This window comes from Poromitra crassiceps, assembly GCF_964638095.1.
Source record: "Poromitra crassiceps genome assembly, chromosome: 16".
In the NCBI taxonomy this organism is placed as follows: domain Eukaryota; kingdom Metazoa; phylum Chordata; class Actinopteri; order Beryciformes; family Melamphaidae; genus Poromitra; species Poromitra crassiceps.
Genome location: NC_139645.1, coordinates 13,978,248 through 13,987,186, shown reverse-complemented (window position 1 = coordinate 13,987,186; position 8,939 = coordinate 13,978,248). Strand labels below are relative to the sequence as shown.

Below are 8,939 nucleotides of genomic sequence, written 5' to 3'. Positions count from 1 at the left end.
CGTCCCCTCAAGAGCGAACGTTACAATTAAGAGTTATACTAGCCATGTAGAGAAGCTGTGCATTTTTTATTTGTTAATAATTTAACCAACTATTGATTGTTAACGTGTTCATAAGGAAAATGCACAGAATTTGCAACCCTATGGCAGAGAGGAGGGAAAGACGTGACCAAGGTCCTGGGGCAGACTCAGCAGGACCTCAGGGGCTCCACCAGGAGGACACCCGTCTTCAATACATTCAATATAAAACATTTTCAAATGACACAAGAGCGAGTCAATCCCCATTCACCCCCATGTTAAAATGCCCATCTTTACATGATAAATAAACATGTTCACAGGCTGGTAAAAAGAAAAAAGAAAAAAAGGTCTGTATAGCTAATTAGACCTTTCATGACAACTGTATGGGGGGTGAATTATTTACTCGGCGGTTAAAGCAGTGATTTTTGAGCCCTACTTTGGAGGAAGAAAAATTTTCATGCCCCACCGCCCCAACCAAATTCAAACAAAATGGCCCAACTTTAACATTCATAATCGAAATAACGTCAAGATTATGACAATTCCTTTCAAAGTTGTTTTCAGTAATATGCAAATAAAATACAAACGAAAAAAATACTTCCATTTCAACTTTATAAACTATTATTTGTGCCATTTTATCAATAGATTGCTCCATCTATGCTTTTTTTTTAAGAAAAAGAAAAAAAATAGACATTGCAATCCCTTTGCTAGAAGTTATCTAGATTGCTCCATCATTGTGTGTACTTTTTTTCAAAAATAGATAAAAATCAAATCAAATGTTCAATGAATTTGTTAGAACGATAACAATGGAGTGCCATCTGTGAAAACACAAAAAAAGAACAAATATATGTCCAGTGATAGTGCAGCTCGCCGATCACGGACCAACAGCAGGTATCCTGCTGTCTCAAAGATGACATTGGCCAAAACGCCAAACCAGAAGCTTCAAAACATGAGTCCACAAACAATGGGTGGCATCACACACACACTCGTTCCATTTTTTTCTACATTCTATGATAAATTCTCATGTGTCTTCAAAGTGAATTCTTCATTCTTCAAATGTTTTACCACACTAACCACAGACACTACAACTGTACAGTTTCTCCCCTATGTGCGTTATGATTGACCAAGATCTCTCGCAGAGTAAAACTGTTGTTACCAACTGACCAGCTGAACGTTTTTTTTCTCTGTATGAGTTTGCATGTGTGCCTTCAAGTCTCCTTTATTACGAAAACGTTTAGCACAGCCCGAGCAACGAAATGGATTCTGACCAGTGTGGACTTTCATGTGCCTCTGCAGATGTACCTTGCGGTAAAATCTTTTGCTACAGTCGGAGCAACCAAAGAGTTTCTCCTTGGTCTGAGAAGTAAATGGGTTCTCTCCAGTATGGAGTCTCATGTGCCATAACCATGGTTCTACCTGGCTAAAATCTATCTTACAAATCGAACAGCTGAAAGGCTTCCCCTCTGTATGCGTTCTCATGTGTGATCTTCGTTTTGCGCTCGTTTTAAATATTTTACCACAAACTGAGCAACTAAATTCTTTCTCCCGTGCGTGCATTCTCATGTGATGTATTTTCAAACCTGCTGCACTAGAACAAGAATGACTACAGACTGAGCAAATAAATGGGTTCTCTCCCGTCACCGTGTGGACTTTTGTGAGTCTAAACTGTGGTCTCTTGTGAGCAAAGACTTTTTCACAAAATGAACAGGGCAAAGGTTTTTCCCCTGTATGAATTAAGCTGTGTCTCTTTAATGTTTCATTCCAGACGAACTTATTACCACAAGATAAGCAACTGAATAGTTTCTCCCCTATGTGAATTCTCATGTGTCTCTTCAAGTCTGCTTGATGAACAAAGCGTTGACTACAAACTGAGCAACTGTTTTCCTCTGAGTCGAACTTTGGCTGAGGTTCTCTAGCCTCCTTCAAATCATCACCGCCGTCTTCTTCAGTCTCCGTTTCAGAAGAGTCTGAAGTGCTGCCATCACTAGTTGTTTGTAAATCTTCATCACCTTCACTCTTCACAGTGACAGCAGTGAATGGGAACTCGGTGAAATCAGCCTCGTCCGACCCTTGAAGCGGCTCTCCCTCCTGACTGATCCAGAGTTCCTCCGGTTCCTCTTTAATGTGTGGGGGCTCTGGGTCCTCCTGAAGGTGCTCTCGCTCCGGACTGATCCAGAGTTCCTCCTGTTCCTCTTTAATGTGTGGGGTCTGGGTGCACTGTTCCAGAATGGGGCTCAACTCCTGCTGCTCAGGGGGAACCTCTTCGTTAGAGAACAGCTGTTGGACATCTGGGGGGATGACTGAAATACACATACACACAGAGTGAGCATGAATCAAACAATCTCATTTCTATATGTGTATATATATATATATATATATGATATTATACCACCGCATGCAAAGGAGCAATTAAAGAGTAATTGATTACAATTGTGACTGCACTAATACAAGGACCAAGCAATGAGCACAAACAATAGCCTAACACTGACAAAGAAGCATACATGTCTCTCCACTTGAGTTGAAAGTGTTTGTGGCAGGTAGGGATGCACCACCGATATGAACATTTTGGCCAATACTGATAACCGATGTTAACATTGCTGTTATGGCCGATAACCAATATTTACCGATGTCGATATGATCTGTAATAAAACCACATTTCTATGATAACCAAACTTTGTACATACCGAAAGAATCATGTAAACAGTGAATTTGAAAAATGCATTTTTTTTATTTGCAAAACATTTGGGAAAAACCCATAAATCATAAATTTACCCGTATCGTTTTTTCTCATTGTGAAAATTGTGGCTGATAACCATAACCAATATTAACATTGCAACATCGGACTGACAGTCCATCGACTGAGCGTGCAAACGCCACCGACTGATGATATCATACCCATTGATTAGGTCATGCCCCACAAGGCACAATCGTCGAGTGATGTCATACCCACTGATGATGTCCTAGCCCAACGACCTGAATTGTGGTGTGGCCAGTAGTGCTCGATGATGTCATAGCAGACATACCCACTGCACTGATGATGTCATGCCCCACTGATGAGGTCATTACCATTAATGATGTCATAGACATTGTGACATCAGTACTGTGATCGACCAGAACTGCGCCGCGTCATTTTGTAGTCGGCGCATAGGCCACTGCCCCTTTTACGGGGAAACCCGCCATAGGAAAAGACTGTACAAGCCGAAAATACTTCAAACTATTTAAAACAGGTTAAATTAATATTGATATGCCGAAGAGTTGTTGTGTGGTTGGTTTCACTAACAATAATAAAAAAAAAAAAGATCTGCAATGTTTTTTTTATTAGAGTAGGAGTGACACACTGTCAATGTGGATATTGATGCATGTAACCTGGTGGAAACTGGATACAGCGTTCATACAAGGAAAGTACTATTGTCGATGTATCTTGTGCATTCTATGGGCGGCCGAGTTGAAATATATATTGTCATGTCATGGTGTCTTTGGGTCATTTATAAACTAAATTCATTTTGTTCTTTTTCTATATTTTTTTTTGCTATTTTACATTAAAGTCAATGGCGAGTTGTTTGAATTGAATGTGTTTTCCCCCTAAAAAGGGGCACGGTCTTGACATATTTCGAAGCACCCGGATGTGCTGGTCTGCTCTATAGACTGAATTGTGATGTCTAGAGCCCGACCGATATATCGGTCCACCGATATTATCGGCCGATGTTCCGATATATCGGTATCGGCCGATATGTTGGCCCATATTTTTTATTTTTTAAGTTATAGACAGCATGTTGTGTATATTTGATATTTTTTCTTAACTCAAGATATTTGCTCTATTTGTGTTTTTTTATTTCTAGTTATTTATCATTATTAAATTCCCAGTGTTCATTGCATTGATGTTTATTGTTTATTGATTAGCTGTAAAATATCCTGCCTAGATTACATATCTCAAGTCATGTCAAGTTATATCTTGTGATGTCATAAGAAGTATGATTGTAATTGCCCCCCTCTCTGCTCTGTATTCTCAGCCGCTCCCTCGGTCGCTGCCAAACAGCAACAGAGACACCATCTCTGTTATCTCTATCACGATGTCTTTACCGGACACTTGGCCGCTCGGTGTCCGTGCTAAGTCAGGGTAACAATGTGTTGCGTCGGCGATGTGCATCTGGCCTCTCCATCTGCAGCCGGGTCGTTTACAGGAACTCTCAGTCATGTGAATCTCCATCATCAGCCAATGTCCACCACATCAGATACCTCAAGACATCTGTGGTGCAGAGGGATGAAGTCGTCACCGTGAAAACTCCTGCGTTTGCAGAATCGGTTTCCGAGGGGGACGTCAGGTGGGAAAAGGCTGTAGGAGACTCTGTGGCAGAGGACGAGGAGGTGTGTGAAATCGAGACCGACAAGACGTCGGTACAAGTACCCGCTCCGGGCCGCCGGTGTGATCGAGGAACTGCTGGTGCCCGATGGAGGGAGAGTGGAGGGAGGAACGCCCCTCTTCAAACTCCGGAAAGGAGCCGATGCTGTTAAAGCTGCCCCTCCTGCATCACTCTCGGCCCTGTCCGCCATGCATCGAGTGCCACCAGGGCCAGCACAAGCTGCCCAAACCAAAGCTGCTCCTGCTACCAAGCCCACTGCAGCTCCGGCTCCTTCAACAGCAGGAGTCCGCGCGGAGAAGAGGGTGAAGATGAACCGCATGAGGTCGAGGATCGCCCAGAGGCTGAAGGAGTCTCAGGACACCTACACCATGCTCACCACCTTCAACGAGGTGGACATGAGCAACATCCAGGAGATGAGGGAAATGCACGAGGACGCTTTCTTCAAGAAGCACGACGTGAAGCTGGGTTTTATGTCGGCGTTTGTGAAGGCCGCAGCACACGCTCTGATTGAGCAGCCTGCCGTCAATGCGGTTATTGATGATACAACCAAAGAGATCGTCTACAGGGAGTACATCGACATTAGTGTGGCCGTGGCAAGTCCAAAGGGACTTGTTGTGCCAGTGATCCGCAACGTTACGACCATGAACTTCGCCGACATTGAGAAAGCAATTGGCGCACTGGGAAACAAGGCTCGTAACAACGAGCTGGCTGTTGAGGATATGGACGGCGGAACCTTCACCATCAGCAACGGAGGAGTGTTTGGCTCCATGTTTGGGACACCCATCATCAACCCCCCGCAGTCCGCCGTCCTGGGCATGCACGCCGTCTTCGCCCGACCCACGGCCAACAATGGCAGGGTTGAGATCCGGCCCACGATGTACGCGGCGTTGACGTACGACCACCGACTCGTCGACGGCAGAGAGGCGGTTGCCTTCTTGTGCAAGATCAAAGCCGTGGTGGAAGACCCACGGGAGCTGCTGCTTGACATGTGATTTACTTTTCACCACTATTTAAAGATAGCTCACCGTCATAAAATCAACTCCCCCTTCCAAAAAAGCAAAATTGCCTATAAACCATTGTCTTCTTTCTAAGCCCGATACCCTAGTTCAGCTATTCTCAACCACTGGGCCGTGCCCCACAGGTAGGCCTCAGAGCACCGTGTAGTGGGCCACGGAGGCAGTGGTATTGCCAAATAGATTAAAAAAAAAAAAAAAAAAAGTGTGATTACAGCTAGTTATTTATTTATTTTTATATCTAAACGTGCTCAAGAATTATATAGATAAAAAAAACTTCCAATTAACACGTTCACTGCCAATGACGAGTTGACTCGTCAAACACAATCCAACCGTTCACTGCCAATGACGAGTTGACTCGTCAAAAAAAAAAAAAAAAAAATTTGGACGGTGCTACGTGGATCAATGCCCCCCACGTCTCCTATAAAAATATTGGAAGTATTGAATGTGTATAATCTATTTTACCGACCAACTAAGTGGCGACAGTGCTCTCCCGACAGAGAGAAAGCCAACCAAAAACAGCCGCGGGAGAAAGCCATTCTCAAGGAAATGGCTTGGCGATTTTACAGTCATCAGTCACCAGACTCGCCCGAGAGCGGCCGCGCCAGCAGCAGCACACCGAGAGCGGAGAGCGGTGCTGGCGTGGGGGATTGCAAATTTGCATAATAGATTATGGGTGAAACACACTTTGAAACACCCGCAGAAAGGCCAGAATCGCACGCATTCCGAAAACCCAGAAACGAACGAGCCTCATTCTCATACTGTAGGCGAAAACGCTTTCACGCTGCTGCACACGGGCGCACAACGGTGGGGGGTTCCAAAAATAGACTGGGTGGGCAGCATAAAGCCTAGAATCGCACAAAGCTTCATCAAAGCTCTCAACCGAAAATCCAAGAAACGATTGAGTCCCATCCACAGTCCACACTCGCCACACTCGCCGACGAGGGGCCGCCAGAGAGGGAGGCTGCTCACTGCTCAGACAGGCAGGAGAAACTGGCTTGTGACAAACGCCACCAGACACGCCCACGGAGGGAGGAGTTTGAAGGAGAGGGTGTTCAGAACTATATTGTTCAGATGTCTGATCTCTCACTGATGCCAAAAATAAATGGTTAAAGTGACTGTTCTGCCTGTTTGATTGAATTTCACAAAACTGCGATTATCTCAGCTTCCTGTCTCAGACGCTGAAACCATGCTGTACTCAACGGCTAATATCTACATAACTACTAACTCTACAAACTAACTCTTTTAGACAGAGAAAGCACACATTCTATTAGTACTTTTGTGAACTTCGTGTTCACAAAGTCCAAGCAGAAAATTATCCTCGGCTCTTGTAAAATGAGCCAGAATCCTCAAAAAACGGCTTGGCAGAAGCTACCTACAGTAAAAAAAAAATGGCTGGCAGTGAATGTGTTAAAAAGCATAATTTCAATTACTTTTTTCTCTCTTTCATTTATCTGGGAAGGTGGTCCTCGAAACTGATTTAACAATCAGAAGTGGGCCTTAAGTTACAAAAGGTTGAGAACCCCTGCCCTAGTTCATTCTTAATTGCCATTTTTCCAGAATGAACTTGCATCACATTCACCACACTGTTGTCAGTGTTAATTTACTTAAATGTAATGGCATTTTCAATTATAATAACTTACATTTATGACGTTTCTTTCTGTCATGTTATCTCTGAGGTAAGTCAAAATGTACCATTTATGTAGGCAGACTTGGCACCAGAGATGGGCGAAAATACATCATAAAGTATTTTGATACAAATTACAAATACTTGCAATTTTTTTTATCACAATACAAATACAAAATACTGGTCTGAAAAATGTATTCACCTTCTGTGAGGGCTTTTGACTTACAGGCAGCATTTCTACATGTTAACCTCAAGTTTTGGAATATCTGACATCATAACAGTATCCTTGGAGATGATGCGCCATGGCTGCAGTTATGGAAATCGCCGGCTCCACGGGCTCCCAAAATCATGACTGACAAACAGACACCGCTCGAGTGACATCACTGATGACATCACAACTGCCTGAGTGACATCACAGTTGAGAAATCAGTTGCTCGAGTGACATCACTGATGACATCACAATTGCCTGAGTGACATCACTGATGACATCACAATTGCCTGAGTGACATCACTGATGACATCACAATTGCCTGAGTGACATCACTGACGACATCACAATTGCTCAAGTGACATCACTGACGACATCACAATTGCTCAAGTGACATCACTGATGACATCACAATCATGACCCACACTGCCGCCACACACTTTGCCAATTTTAATTAAGAAGAAGATAATTAGTTGTGTCTTTCTAATAGAGACAGTCTGCATGTCTGGTAACGCCCACAAATTGTTAAACGGCTGGCGCGCGAGTGGAGTAAAACCGCCCATATATCTCATGGGCTGACTTACCAAAAGACAGTGCTGCGGCTCTAAACTACAGGTTTGGGGGTTCTAGAGCAGAACACAAGACGTGTCTGCCGATCGTGTCTGCCTGGGCTGGGCTATCAGCTCAATTCTAACTTTGCTGAATGGATAGAATGGGGGTTTTTACCCCACCCTGACCACACCCCCAGCCAGGCTGAGCCAGCTAAACCAGCGTCTATGACGAGACGTGGCCTCAACCTATATGATACATTGGTTTGAATATGCAGTAAACCGTTTCATTTGCAGATAGGCCAGCACATGCAATATCTAATCATCAATTTATAGTAGTAATTTATCTCTGGAGGAATTTCCACCAATACAAGGCTTCATACTAGTTTAGACGAAGAAGTGATGTGAAGTCTGACTCAAGACCCACCCTACTCTGCCTCTGATTTGTGGTTGAGTTTGTTCTGAGGGTAAGCCATTCAGAGGTGGAGTAGAAGTGAAAAAAAGATTCTCCACTGTGTCAATGGTAAAAATGTGTCAATTTGATAATAAGATGACATAAAATTAAAGAAAAAAGTATTTTATGTATTTAAAATACACAAAATACAAGGTCTGAAAGTATTTTGATACAAATTACATCTTATTTTTCTTGAGAGACGAATGAGAGATAAGAGATAGCGATTGCTCATTCCAGGCTCCGCCATAGTATGAAAACTTCCGGTCTCCTAAATGGCAGCATGTGATTGGCTGTCTATCAATGTTATCAAACGTCAGTGGCTAGACCCAAGGGGTACGTGCGAGTTGAGTTGTCCCTATCATCGAAATAACTCTGGCACACACAGAGAGAGACTGAGAGATGCAAAAGGGTTTGGCTAGCTTGACGCTGATCCTAGCTACACGCCGGGACTAACCTGCTCTGTGCAGCTTCACTTCGGGGTTCAAAATGATATTGAGCAGCTCCCTCTGGCGGCGATTCTCCAGCTCTGTCCGCTGAACTTTGTCTTCGTACTCCTCCACGGTTTTCTCAAACAGCCCGAGAATCTCCTGCACAGCCGCAGTTAGCCGCTCGGTGAGCAGCGCTCTCATCTCCTCCGCCAGGATTTCATCGCGTTCCTTTCCCTTTTCCAGCAGCAGCAGGAAGTCTTCAGCAGCACAGCGGATCCTCTCCTGTAC

At 43.9% G+C, this 8,939-nt stretch overlaps 1 pseudogene across 1 annotated transcript; it reads left to right on the top strand.

The window, feature by feature from the left end:
• The first annotated feature begins 2,921 nt into the window (after positions 1–2,921).
• Positions 2,922–5,365, top strand: LOC310791089 (dihydrolipoyllysine-residue succinyltransferase component of 2-oxoglutarate dehydrogenase complex, mitochondrial pseudogene; annotated as a pseudogene). Its single transcript has 2 exons — positions 2,922–2,995; positions 4,023–5,365. The product of its transcript is annotated as a dihydrolipoyllysine-residue succinyltransferase component of 2-oxoglutarate dehydrogenase complex, mitochondrial pseudogene (transcript).
• Positions 5,366–8,939: the final 3,574 nt, after the last annotated feature.